At 36.2% G+C, this 14,977-nt stretch overlaps 1 protein-coding gene across 3 annotated transcripts in view; it reads left to right on the forward strand.

The window, feature by feature from the left end:
* Positions 1-3,091: 3,091 nt before the first annotated feature.
* LOC143246614 (thyrotropin-releasing hormone receptor-like) overlaps positions 3,092-14,977 on the forward strand; it is a 110,714-nt gene continuing 98,828 nt past the window's right edge. Inside the window, exons 1-2 of one of the 3 annotated variants that reach the window (XR_013026071.1) lie at positions 3,092-3,206; positions 9,339-9,621. The gene's annotated coding sequence lies outside the window, so the exon portion shown is untranslated. Of the gene's footprint in view, positions 3,207-9,338; positions 9,622-14,977 lie in introns of those variants that run through there. The other 2 variants (XM_076493636.1, XM_076493637.1) reach the window with 2 other exon arrangements.

The raw sequence follows: 14,977 nt of genomic DNA on the forward strand, positions 1-14,977 counted from the left end.
TACCAACGAATAGTGGGATTGACCGTCACATTATAAAGCCTCCAAGGCTAAAAGGGTGAGCATGTTTGGCACGACCGGGATTCGAACCCGCGACCCTCGGATTACGAATCGCACGCCTTAACACGCTTGGCCATCCCGAGCTTAAAAAATTTTTGTAAAAGGTTTTGTGAAGGGCAAACGGTATTGATTTTTTTATAATAAGATAAAATTCAATTCCGTTAATAAATATTCAAAAGTTTAGGCCTGCTATCTTCTTCATAATGCCCTTTGAATACGAACAAAACTTATATTCAATAGTCACTTCATTAGCTAGTCCGATATCCAAATCGCTGGTTTTCTTGAATGTCTGTTGAAGTTTTATCATCGCTGAACACCAATCGCACGGAGTTAAATTGACAGTAAGTATTCTACCAGCTATGTTTAGAGTATTTTCATAGTTTTGTTTCATGCTATATATACACACATAATTTCCAATCACAAAAGTCAAATATTTTCATCAAGGTTTGTTATAGTGCACCAAACTGTTATACGATAAATCTTTAGTTCCATCAAGAATTTCAAATGTGAAAAAATAACCATTTCTGAGCATAAGAAAGTGTTACATACATTACACTGTGTTATTCTCTGAGAAGTTCTCTCTCTACGTTTCTGTGGTTTGATTAATTTCAACAAACAAAAACTGGTTCCAAACAAAAAACAAGTGAAACTTTGGTTGAAACAGACAACCAATTTTTAAGTTGTCGTTATATTATTGGTGAAAAAACTTTTATATTCAACCTAAATTATAGTTTATTAGATAAAGTGATAAGAAACTTTATTAAACCTGATTTTAATACATAATCGTAGCGGATTACGAGTCGAACGCCTCAACACGCTTGGCCATGCCGGGCTCACGATTCAAGAGACAGGAAAACGTGTAAAAACAAGTTTTTGCTAATGAAGATGAATTGTGGGTAAATTTTACATTTCAGTACGAGATGAAAATGTTAAATTAGTGATTTTGGAAATAGAATGGTAAAAACTTTTCTGAAGTGATGTTATGGGTAACTGACTTTCTGCTCTTCACTCGATAGTCTAGTAGAAATTTTAACAGTAACCTTGTTGCAAAATGTTGCGTGTTTCAACAAGCTCCATGAAGCCTAAATCATCTGGCTATTAGAAATCCCATCAACATACAAATGTTTGGCTACTCTTGTTTGACCAATAAGTGGGTTTTGAGCGTCACTCATAACGTACCCACAACAACAAAGACTAAAATGTGTTTTAGTGGAAACAAGTCGCAGAATATAAGCCCCTAGATTCACAGTTTGAGCACGCTAGACTGTAAACTTTGTCTAATCCACAAGTGGGAATGTTCCCGCCACAACAGATACACATTAACATGACAAATATGGATACACATTAACAATGCTTATGAGGAATAAAAAACTCAAGCGGGCGTACCACGAGTATCAAAACCCAGTATCTAGTGGTGTGTGTCCGCAGACATATCGCTCCGCTACTGTGGGACACCATTGTATTAAATAGCAATTTCCTTCTGAATTATCAAATTAGTTACTTATATCAAAATAGAGCTTTAAAAAATTAAATGATACATACGAAGTAGTCATGAATTAGGTCAGAATACAATGCACACAAGCTGAGCTACGGTGTATTTTCTTTTTGATCAAATATTAGCACATTTTCTCATGAGACACGTGGACATACACGTGATCTTATATATCCTTTATTTTTAATGTTCACACGAGGTTGAATCTGTGAGGGCATGTCGTGTCCTGTAAAACATTAAAAAGAAGGAGAAGACAAGAGCAGGCGCTCTTGACCGTTTCACCTTATCCGTTTCTGAAATGTGTTTTGTTTTCATCCTACAGCGGAGTACTAGGTCTAACGAAATATTTCGTTTTTGTTTTGAATTTCGCGCAAAGCTGCTCGAGGACTATCTGCGCTAGCTGTTCTTAATTTAGCAGTGTAAAACTAGAGGGAGGGCAGCTAGTCCTCACCACTCACCGCCAACATTTGGGCTACTCTTTTATCAACGAATAGCGGGATTGACTGTAAAATTATAATGCCCCCACGGCTGAAAGGGCGAGCATGTTTGGTTACAAATTACAATTACAATTCGAGTGCCTTAATCACCTGGCCATGTCGGGCCCTAATGAAACAGAATCATTGAATATAAAATATAACATTTACTGACTTAAATAATTTTAATAACAAAATCATATTTCTCGAAATAATTTAGTATTAAAATACGTGTAACAAGAAGGGCACTCCGTAGAGCGCACACTTCCGCCCCACGCAGTGTTGATCATATTCGGGTCTCAAAAAATACGAAAATGTGTTCATATGCCTGTCGTTATCAATAGACACTGATCGTTTTTAGAAGGTCAATAGGAAATAATATTCTAATGTCTACCGAGTTTCATCGAAATCTAATCTTTTTTTTTTCTTAAGTTATAGAGTTTGGTTTGTCTTGAACTTCGCGCAAAGCTACACGAAAGCTATCTGCGTTAGCCGTCCCTAATTTAACAGTGTAAGAATACAGAGAGGGCATCTAGTCATCACCACCCACCGCCAACTCTTGGGCTACTCTTTTACCAAGTAATAGTGGGATTGAGTGTCACATTATAACATCCCCGCGGCTGAAAGGGCGAGCATGTTTGGTGTGACGGGGATTCGAACCCGCGACTCTCTGATTACGAGCGAGTGCTTTAACCGCCTAGTCATACCGGGCCAAGTTAACAGACAGAAAAATTGGTCCCCATGTTAACAGATAGGGATTTTGTGGATTTTAGTGAACTTTGTGTGACCTTTCATCATGACCCTCCAAAAAATAGTTACTTCTAAGTTGGGTAATAGTCCAAATCTATTCATCTCTTTTTCAGAAATTTTGCTAAAACATAGGGATGAAAAGTATAACCCCCGTCCACCTTCGGTGGCGGAAGAAGTGACTTAACAATGAAACATAGTATTCTGTCAGTGTGTGTAATGGCGACAGGGCTTCTCTAGGAGTGTTATTTACGAGGAAAATTTAGAGAGGGCGCTGCCTGCTACAGAAGAAACCCAAGTTGCTCCCACTGTTTGGACTTTCGCTAGTTCACTTGTTGACGGAAAGAGAGACAGGAGAGGTGTCGCTTCCCGATCTCATTCGAAGCTGAAACGTCAACCGTTTACAACGTCGATTTGGGTCTTCCCTTCATAAGGAGGTTAGTCTAACTTTATTACGAAATTAAATAGCATTTTATTAATTTATCAAACGAACCTTATTATGAAGATAGATTTTGATTGTTAATACGTTTATGGTCATCTAATATTTCTGACTCATGCGTATAAGTTTAGAAAACTATTAATAATGAATTAGCACCGATAAGTCAATTGTTCATCTTATAAATTAATGAATATTTCAAACGTTGATAAAAAAACAACTATAACCTTCCTCCTCAATACGGAGAGGTGTATTAATCATTATGAATAATCGAAAAGTTTATTCTATGTGATTTTATTGAACAGTTTATTTGAACACTTGGGTTGATAACAAATTAAGGATATCTCTTTCCTTATGTCTTGAACAGTTTGTTTGTTTGTTTTTCAATTTCGTGCAGAGCTACACGAGGGCTATCAGCGCTAGCCGTCCCTAATTTAGCAGTGTAAAATTAGACTGAAGGCAACTAGTTATCACCACTCACCGCCAACACTTTGGCTACTCTTTACCAACGAATAGTGGGATGGACCGAACGTTATAACGCCTCCACGGCTGAAAGAGCGAACATGTTTGGTGCGACAGGGATTCAAATCCACGACTCTCAGATTACGTAATTATGTAACGCTTACAAATATGTGATCAAACCTGTGTTTGGATTTTTAGGGGTGTTATTACCAGAATCAAGCTGCGAGTCAATTATATTAGGAAGAGAAACATACGGTGAGAGTTCCTTTAAATTAAAGTTTGTCTCAGGTACAGAATTTACCCTTGGTTTTCTAAAATGTAAACTATAAATTTACTCTATTATCTTGGTTGGTTGGGTGTTTTATGGCACAAAGCAGCTAGGCTATCTGCGCCCCCTATTATCTAAAGGAAAAGTTTATTTAATTATAGATTGTATCCTTGATCTTTATGAAAGCCAAACTGTAGTTTAATTTGTTTTACTTTTTAAAGGATATGTAGTGCGAGCGGGATTCGAACCTGCGACCCTCAGATTGGGAGACAAGCGTCTTAACCACCTGGCCTGATCGAACTCCTGATTGTAAATCCTTAGACTTACCGCTGTACTAGCGGGTGGCACTTGTGAACGTGTGCAAAATTAAAACCGCAACACTTACTATTTGTGAAGGATTCGTAATAAATAATATACTAAGTTTATAACTTACCCTTCTATTAAGTTACAAATCATATACTAAGTTTATAACATACCCTTCTATTAAGCTACAAATCATATGCTAAGCTTATAACATACCCTTCTATTAAGTTACAAATCATATACTAAGTCTATAACATACCATTCTATTAAGTTACAAATCATATACTAAGTTTATAACGTACCCTTCTATTAAGTTACAAATCACATACTAAGTTTATAACATACCCTCCTATTAAGTTAAAAATTATATTCTCAGTTTATAACATACGCTTCTATTAATTTACAAATCATATACTAAGTTTATAACATACGCTTCTATTAAGTTACAAATCATATACTAAGTTTATAACATACCCTTCTATTAAGTTACAAATCATATACTAAGTTTATAACATACCCTTCTATTAAGCTACAAATCATATGCTAAGCTTATAACATACCCTTCTATTAAGTTACAAATCATATACTAAGTTTATAACATACCCTTTTATTAATTTACAAATCATATACTAAGTCTATAACATACCATTCTATTAAGTTACAAATCATGTACTAAGTTTATAACATACCCTTCTATTACGTTACAAATCATATTCTAAGTTTATAACATACCATTCTATTAAGTTACAAATCATATACTAAGTTTATAACGTACCCTTCTATTAAGTTACAAATCACATACTAAGTTTATAACATACCCTCCTATTAAGTTAAAAATTATATTCTCAGTTTATAACATACGCTTCTATTAATTTACAAATCATATACTAAGTTTATAACATACGCTTCTATTAAGTTACAAATCATATACTAAGTTTATAACATACCCTTCTATTAAGTTACAAATCATATACTAAGTTTATAACATACCCTTCTATTAAGCTACAAATCATATGCTAAGCTTATAACATACCCTTCTATTAAGTTACAAATCATATACTATGTCTATAACATACCATTCTATTAAGTTACAAATCATATACTAAGTTTATAACGTACCCTTCTATTAAGTTACAAATCACATACTAAGTTTATAACATACCCTCCTATTAAGTTAAAATTATATTCTCAGTTTATAACATACGCTTCTATTAATTTACAAATCATATACTAAGTTTATAACATACGCTTCTATTAAGTTACAAATCATATACTAAGTTTATAACATACCCTTCTATTAAGTTACAAATCATATACTAAGTTTATAACATACCATTCTATTAATTTACAAATCATATACTAAGTTTATAACATACCCTTCTATTAAGTTACAAATCATATACTAAGTTTATAACATACCCTTTTATTAATTTACAAATCATATACTAAGTCTATAACATACCATTCTATTAAGTTACAAATCATGTACTAAGTTTATAACATACCCTTCTATTACGTTACAAATCATATTCTAAGTTTATAACATACCATTCTATTAAGTTACAAATCATATACTAAGTTTATAACATACCCTTCTACTAAGTTACAAGTCATATACTAAGTTTATAACATACCCTTCTGTTAAGTTACAAATCATATACTGAGTTTATAACATACCCTTCTATTAAGTTACAAATCATATACTAAGTTTATAACATACCCTTCTATTAAGTTACAAATCATATACTAAGTTTATAACATACCCTTCTATTAAGCTACAAATCATATGCTAAGCTTATAACATAACCTTCTATTAAATTACAAATCATATACTAAGTCTATAACATACCATTCTATTAAGTTACAAATCATATACTAAGTTTATAACGTACCCTTCTATTAAGTTACAAATCACATACTAAGTTTATAACATACCCTCCTATTAAGTTAAAAATTATATTCTCAGTTTATAACATACGCTTCTATTAATTTACAAATCATATACTAAGTTTATAACATACGCTTCTATTAAGTTACAAATCATATACTAAGTTTATAACATACCCTTCTATTAAGTTACAAATCATATACTAAGTTTATAACATACCCTTTTATTAATTTACAAATCATATACTAAGTCTATAACATACCATTCTATTAAGTTACAAATCATGTACTAAGTTTATAACATACCCTTCTATTACGTTACAAATCATATTCTAAGTTTATAACATACCATTCTATTAAGTTACAAATCATATACTAAGTTTATAACATACCCTTCTACTAAGTTACAAGTCATATACTAAGTTTATAACATACCCTTCTGTTAAGTTACAAATCATATACTGAGTTTATAACATACCCTTCTATTAAGTTACAAATCATATACTAAGTTTATAACATACCCTTCTATTAAGTTACAAATCATATACTAAGTTTATAACATACCCTTCTATTAAGCTACAAATCATATGCTAAGCTTATAACATACCCTTCTATTAAGTTACAAATCATATACTAAGTCTATAACATACCATTCTATTAAGTTACAAATCATATACTAAGTTTATAACGTACCCTTCTATTAAGTTACAAATCACATACTAAGTTTATAACATACCCTCCTATTAAGTTAAAAATTATATTCTCAGTTTATAACATACGCTTCTATTAATTTACAAATCATATACTAAGTTTATAACATACGCTTCTATTAAGTTACAAATCATATACTAAGTTTATAACATACCCTTCTATTAAGTTACAAATCATATACTAAGTTTATAACATACCATTCTATTAATTTACAAATCATATACTAAGTCTATAACATACCATTCTATTAAGTTACAAATCATGTACTAAGTTTATAACATACCCTTCTATTACGTTACAAATCATATTCTAAGTTTATAACATACCATTCTATTAAGTTACAAATCATATACTAAGTTTATAACATACCCTTCTACTAAGTTACAAGTCATATACTAAGTTTATAACATACCCTTCTGTTAAGTTACAAATCATATACTGAGTTTATAACATACCCTTCTATTAAGTTACAAATCATATACTAAGTTTATAACATACCTTTCTATTAAGTTACAAATCATATACTAAGTTTAAACATACCCTTCTATTAAGTTACAAATCATATACTAAGTTTATAACATACCCTTCTATTAAGTTTAATATTATTATCTCAGTATATGAAAAATTCGTTACAGATAACTTGTTTGACACTTTAAATTCTACATACGTCTACCTTGCTACTGGCATTATACAAATATCCCAGTTTAATTTGTTATATAGGCCCGGCATAGCCAGTTGGTTAAGGGAGTGACTCGCAATCCAAGGGTAGCGGGTACGAATCCCCGTCACACTAAACATACTCACCCTTTCAGACGTGAGGGCGTCATAATGTGTCAGTCAATCCTACTATTCTTTGGTAGAAGAGTAACCCCAGAGTTGGCGGTGGGTGGTGATGACTAGCTGCCTTCCTTCTACTCTTACACCGCTAAATTAGGGACGGCTAGCGCAGATAGCCCTCGTGTAGCTTTGCGCAAAATTCGTAAACATTGAAATAGTTTCTTAAATATTTGTATTTGAAAATCACTGCATTAGTGGTCGAAACATTGCATCTCATACATACAAAAACCGCCTCCAACGGCACAGCGGTATGCATGCAAAGTCCCCCCGCTAGATATCGGGTTTCGATGCCTGTGGCGGACAGAGCACAGGTAGTCTATTGTGTGGATTTGTGCTTAATTCCAAACAAATAAAACATATAAAAAATCAATTTTCTGTTATAAGTTGTCATCAAATATCAATCTTACTATCAGGTGAGAAAAACCCATCGTTGTATGACACTATATTTTGTTGTGTGTGAGATCTATAATACTGAAATCACTGAGTCCTGCTTTGCGAATCTGGTACAATATTTAGGGTTATCAAATATAACTCAAAAATAGAAAGCTATTTAGATTGATTTGGGATAATACTGAAAGCTATTGTTCTTCAATCAGTAAAATAGGCTTGACAAATTTATTTCGATTTATACTTTATGGCTATCAAATTTGTACGAATTTGACAAATTACACTCAGGCTGACGTGTCTTTGCAAACTCATTCTTAGCTTTCTGATCTTCTCAATTAATATTTAAAACGTCACACCAAAGATGTTCGCCCTCTCAGCAGTCGAGGCATTATAATGTGACGGTCAGTCCCACTATTCTTTGGTAAAAGAGTAGCCCAAGAGATAGCGGTGGGTGGCGATGACTAGCTGTCTTCCCTCTAGTCTTACACTGCTAAATTAGGGACGGCTAAATTATGTCACGTTTTAAGTAATAACGCATGTTTTGGTTTGTTATATAAAATCCATTATTACAATACTTTTGAATAAAACTTAAAAAGTGTATCGTCAAGTAAGGATATAACCGTGTAGTTTTCCCATTCAAATAATGGGAGTAATTACACAATCAATAGTGCAGTAGTTTCGTTTGCCCTTAATGGCGTGGAATGTTTAATGTTCAGTAAAATAAACGTATTACCTTAATAACCTGTTTCTGCGATGTATACACTGTATCATCAGGTCACTGTAAAAATATTTTCAACATGTATGCTGTTTATGTTAAGAAATAACCGAGTCAGAGCAAGTGTATTTCTTCTCAGAGGAAAGGTTATTTGCTGAAAGAATTTTCAATATATTTTGGCATGATTTGTTATCTGGTTAAATTATCCGTAGAATAGAAAGAAAAGAATATTTTATTACTTCGTCATATTTTTATATATATATTTTTTTTCATTTTAATATTCAAAAGATAAATTTCTGATTAGGTAATGATGGATTTATGGACGAAAAACCACTGAACGTTTCTTAATTGTAAATGCTTTATATTTAAGCTCATTCGTTTATGTCCTTTACTACCGGTTTAGTAAACTGGTTTTATACAAAAAGAAATGGTTTTAAAGGCTTTTCTGTGTAATCGTTGCGTTGTGTAAAATAATTTTGATGGATTTGTATACAATTACGTGCCATTCTCGAAGAGCGGTATTATATGTGTTGCTCCCTATGTGAATGTCTTTCAAATTACAGGGGGCGGTAAAAAAGACTCAACCTAACGATGATGGTTTCCAGAACGAAGATCTCACAGCCATTTATGTTTTTCCCACGAGCGTTTATTTTGAAATTTCCCTGTACACTTTCAGTATCAAATAATCCACTGGTTTATTGCTACGTTATGACAAGTGATTTTTTTTTCTTTAGAACTCGAGATTAAACAAGTTCGGAAAGGAAGAAATTCAGTCAAAAATTATAATGATTTTGTTTTAAATCTGACTCTGAATGTAGGAATTAAAAAAAAAAAGATTCAAATGCATTCGAGTTTGTTTAGCATTTAATTTAGGAGATAAAAAACTCCATCTATAAAGAACTAAACCCTCCAGTAGTAACACAGCAGAATGTCTACTAACTTACGCCGCGTTGGGCCCGGCATGGCCAAGCGTGTTAAGGCGTTCGACTTCTAATCCGAAGGTCGCGGGTTATAATCTCCGTCGCACCAAACATGCTCGCCCTTTCAGCCGTAGGGGCGTTGTAATGTGACGGTCAATTTCATTATTCGTTGGTAAAAGAGTAGCCCAAGAGTTGGCGGTGGGTGGTGATGACTAGCTGCCTTCCCTCTAGTCTTACACTGCTAAATTAGGGACGGCTAGCGCAGATAGCCCTCGAGTAGCTTTGCGCGAAATTCAAAACAAACAAATTTACCCCGCTAGAAACCGAGTTTCGATACCCGTTACGAGCAGAGAACAGGTAGCCCATCGTTCAGATTTGCGCTTAACTACAAACAAAGCTCTAAAAACACCTAAGCATTTTAAATTGTTCTGAATTGTACCCATAGACAGCGCGTGTACGGATTACTTAATTAATTACTTTGAAAATATGTTTAGAATGTCGGAAGTTTAAAAATATGATGTAGGGTAATCTAGACACGTTTCATTAAATCTTAAAAATAATAGGAAATGAAATAACATTTAACAAGAAAGGTTTACCGCTGAATCACACTGCATTACGTCATATAACACGTCAATGTTCCTAACAAGAACATCATATAGATATCGCTATTATTAACGAACAGCGTATCTACCTAAAACTGTAGAAAACAATTAGTTTGTTTTATCACATTTACTGATAGAATTAAAGGATCAGTTTTCATCTAATTTGTTGTGTTAAGATGTATGTATCCTTTTCACCTAAATACTTTGTTCAAAATCGATTCTGGTAATTTTAAGTAAATCAGGAAAACCTTTACTGGGTTAACTTGTTGGCTTGCTTTTCTTTACATTGTTTGTTTGTTTTGAATTTTGCGCAAAGCTACATAAGGGCTATATATATATATAATAACTGTCCTTAATTTAGAAGTGTAAGACTGGAGGGAAGGCAGCTAGTCATCACCACCCACCGCCAACTCTTGGGCTATTCTATTACCAACGAATGGTGGGATTAACCGTAACATTATAACGCCTCCACGGCTGAAAGGGCGAGCATTATAGAGCCTAATGTGCCATATCTCTAATACTCAAGCAGACAAACAATTCCACACCAAAACTTCATCAACGTTTCAGCACGTAATCGCAAACAAATTATTTAAATTAAGCTTAACTTATAACGAATATTATAAATACCTCGAGAAGGTATAAAACAAACTACACTAACACTAACACGACGTGTTTCGTCTAGACTTGTTAATCCATTTATTAAATTTCTTCAATCAAAATTGTTACAGTAACAATCTGAAAAGAGCTTCCTTAATACGATTACCCATCCACTCTAATTCAATTATGAGGATGTAGCTCAGCCGTGAAAAAAGTAATTAATCTAATTTCTAATTACTTCTACACTCGCTGCGCAACATCGAAATGCATTCATAGAAAAACGGATAATAATTACGTTTCCACATGTTTTCATAATTCCGCTTGCTAATTTCATGTTGTAACTGTGTTATATACGCCTGGTAAAGCTTTAATATACCATTGTAGTGTGCGTCTCATGTTCTAGTTTCAATAATAACAGTCTTAATGTTCATTAACTTTTAAATGGGAAGCATAAAGAAGATCAAAATTTGAATGTAATTATACGAATCATGTATTGAAATGTTTATATATATATAAATATGGACAATACAGTGTACAGTGACAGTTGTAGTCCACACATGGCCAACCAGTCTACAGTGACAGTTGTAGTTCACACATGGCCAACCAATCCACAGTGACAGTTGTAGTCTACACATGGCCAACCAGTCTAGAGTGACAGTTGTAGTTCACACATGGCCAACCAGTCTAGAGTGACAGTTGTAGTTCACACATGGCCAACCAGTGTACAGTGACAGTTGTAGTTCACACATGGCCAACCAGTCTACAGTGACAGTTGTAGTCTACACATGGCCAACCAGTCTAGAGTGACAGTTGTAGTTCACACATGGCCAACCAGTCTACAGTGACAGTTGTAGTCTACACATGGCCAATCAGTCTACAGCAACACGTGTAGCCTCACTACACATGACCAATCAGTCTACAGCAACACTTGTAGCCTCACTACACATGACCAACCAGTGTACAGTAACATTTGTAGCCTCACTACACATGACCAACCAGTGTACAGTAACACTTGTAGCCTCACTACACATAACCAATCGGTCTATAGTAACACTTGTAGCCTCACTACACATGACCAATCGGTCTATAGTAACACTTGTAGCCACACTACACATGACCAATCGGTCTACAGCAACACTTGTAGCCTCACTACACATGACCGACCAGTGTACAGTAACACTTGTAGCCTCACTACACATAACCAATCGGTCTATAGTAACACTTGTAGCCTCACTACACATGACCAACCAGTCTACAGCAACACTTGTAGCCTCACTACACATGACCAACCAGTGTACAGTAACACTTGTAGCCTCACTACACATGACCAACCTAGTCTACAGCAACACTTGTAGCCTCACTACACATGACCAATCGGTCTACAGCAACACTTGTAGCCTCACTACACATGACCAACCAGTCTACAGTGACAGTTGTAGCCTCACTACACATGACCAATCAGTCTACAGCAACACTTGTAGCCTCACTACACATGACCAATCGGTCTACAGCAACACTTGTAGTCTCACTACACATGACCAATCGGTCTACAGCAACACTTGTAGCCTCACTACACATGACCAATCGGTCTACAGCAACACTTGTAGCCTCACTACACATGACCAACTAGTCTACAGCAACACTTGTAGCCTCACTACACATGACCAACCTAGTCTACAGCAACACTTGTAGCCTCACTACACATGACCAATCGGTCTACAGCAACACTTGTAGCCTCACTATACATGACCAACCAGTCTACAGTGACAGTTGTAGCCTCACTACACATGACCAATCGGTCTACAGCAACACTTGTAGCCTCACTACACATGACCAATCGGTCTACAGCAACACTTGTAACCTCACTACATATGACCAATCGGTCTACAGCAACACTTGTAGCCTCACTACACATGACCAACTAGTCTACAGCAACACTTGTAGCCTCACTACACATGACCAACCTAGTCTACAGCAACACTTGTAGCCTCACTACACATGACCAATCGGTCTACAGCAACACTTGTAGCCTCACTACACATGACCAACCAGTCTACAGTGACAGTTGTAGCCTCACTACACATGACCAATCGGTCTACAGCAACACTTGTAGCCTCACTACACATGACCAACCAGTCTACAGTGACAGTTGTAGCCTCACTACACATGACCAATCAGTCTACAGCAACACGTGTAGCCTCACTACACATGAACAATCAGTCTAGAGCAACACTTGTAGCCTCACTACACATGACCAACCAGTCTACAGCAACACTGGTAGCCTCACTACACATGACCAATCGGTCTACAGCAACACTTGTAGCCTCACTACACATGACCAACCAGTCTACAGCAACACTTGTAGCCTCACTACACATGACCAATCGGTCTACAGCAACACTTGTAGCTTCACTACACATGACCAATCGGTCTACAGCAACACTTGTAGCCTCACTACACATGACCGACCAGTGTACAGTAACACTTGTAGCCTCACTACACATAACCAATCGGTCTATAGTAACACTTGTAGCCTCACTACACATGACCAATCGGTCTATAGTAACACTTGTAGCCACACTACACATGACCAATCGGTCTACAGCAACACTTGTAGCCTCACTACACATGACCGACCAGTGTACAGTAACACTTGTAGCCTCACTACACATAACCAATCGGTCTATAGTAACACTTGTAGCCTCACTACACATGACCAACCAGTCTACAGCAACACTTGTAGCCTCACTACACATGACCAACCAGTGTACAGTAACACTTGTAGCCTCACTACACATGACCAACCTAGTCTACAGCAACACTTGTAGCCTCACTACACATGACCAATCGGTCTACAGCAACACTTGTAGCCTCACTACACATGACCAACCAGTCTACAGTGACAGTTGTAGCCTCACTACACATGACCAATCAGTCTACAGCAACACTTGTAGCCTCACTACACATGACCAATCGGTCTACAGCAACACTTGTAGTCTCACTACACATGACCAATCGGTCTACAGCAACACTTGTAGCCTCACTACACATGACCAATCGGTCTACAGCAACACTTGTAGCCTCACTACACATGACCAACTAGTCTACAGCAACACTTGTAGCCTCACTACACATGACCAACCTAGTCTACAGCAACACTTGTAGCCTCACTACACATGACCAATCGGTCTACAGCAACACTTGTAGCCTCACTATACATGACCAACCAGTCTACAGTGACAGTTGTAGCCTCACTACACATGACCAATCGGTCTACAGCAACACTTGTAGCCTCACTACACATGACCAATCGGTCTACAGCAACACTTGTAACCTCACTACATATGACCAATCGGTCTACAGCAACACTTGTAGCCTCACTACACATGACCAACTAGTCTACAGCAACACTTGTAGCCTCACTACACATGACCAACCTAGTCTACAGCAACACTTGTAGCCTCACTACACATGACCAATCGGTCTACAGCAACACTTGTAGCCTCACTACACATGACCAACCAGTCTACAGTGACAGTTGTAGCCTCACTACACATGACCAATCGGTCTACAGCAACACTTGTAGCCTCACTACACATGACCAACCAGTCTACAGTGACAGTTGTAGCCTCACTACACATGACCAATCAGTCTACAGCAACACGTGTAGCCTCACTACACATGAACAATCAGTCTAGAGCAACACTTGTAGCCTCACTACACATGACCAACCAGTCTACAGCAACACTGGTAGCCTCACTACACATGACCAATCGGTCTACAGCAACACTTGTAGCCTCACTACACATGACCAACCAGTCTACAGCAACACTTGTAGCCTCACTACACATGACCAATCGGTCTACAGCAACACTTGTAGCTTCACTACACATGACCAATCGGTCTACAGCAACACTTGTAGCCTCACTACACATGACCAATCGGTCTACAGCAACACTTGTAGCCTCACGACACATGACCAATCGGTCTACAGCAACACTTGTAGCCTCACTACACATGACCAACCAGTGTACAGTAACACTTGTAGCCTCACTACACATGACCAACCAGTGTACAGTAACA

This window comes from Tachypleus tridentatus, chromosome 3, assembly GCF_004210375.1.
Source record: "Tachypleus tridentatus isolate NWPU-2018 chromosome 3, ASM421037v1, whole genome shotgun sequence".
NCBI classification, from domain to species: domain Eukaryota; kingdom Metazoa; phylum Arthropoda; class Merostomata; order Xiphosura; family Limulidae; genus Tachypleus; species Tachypleus tridentatus.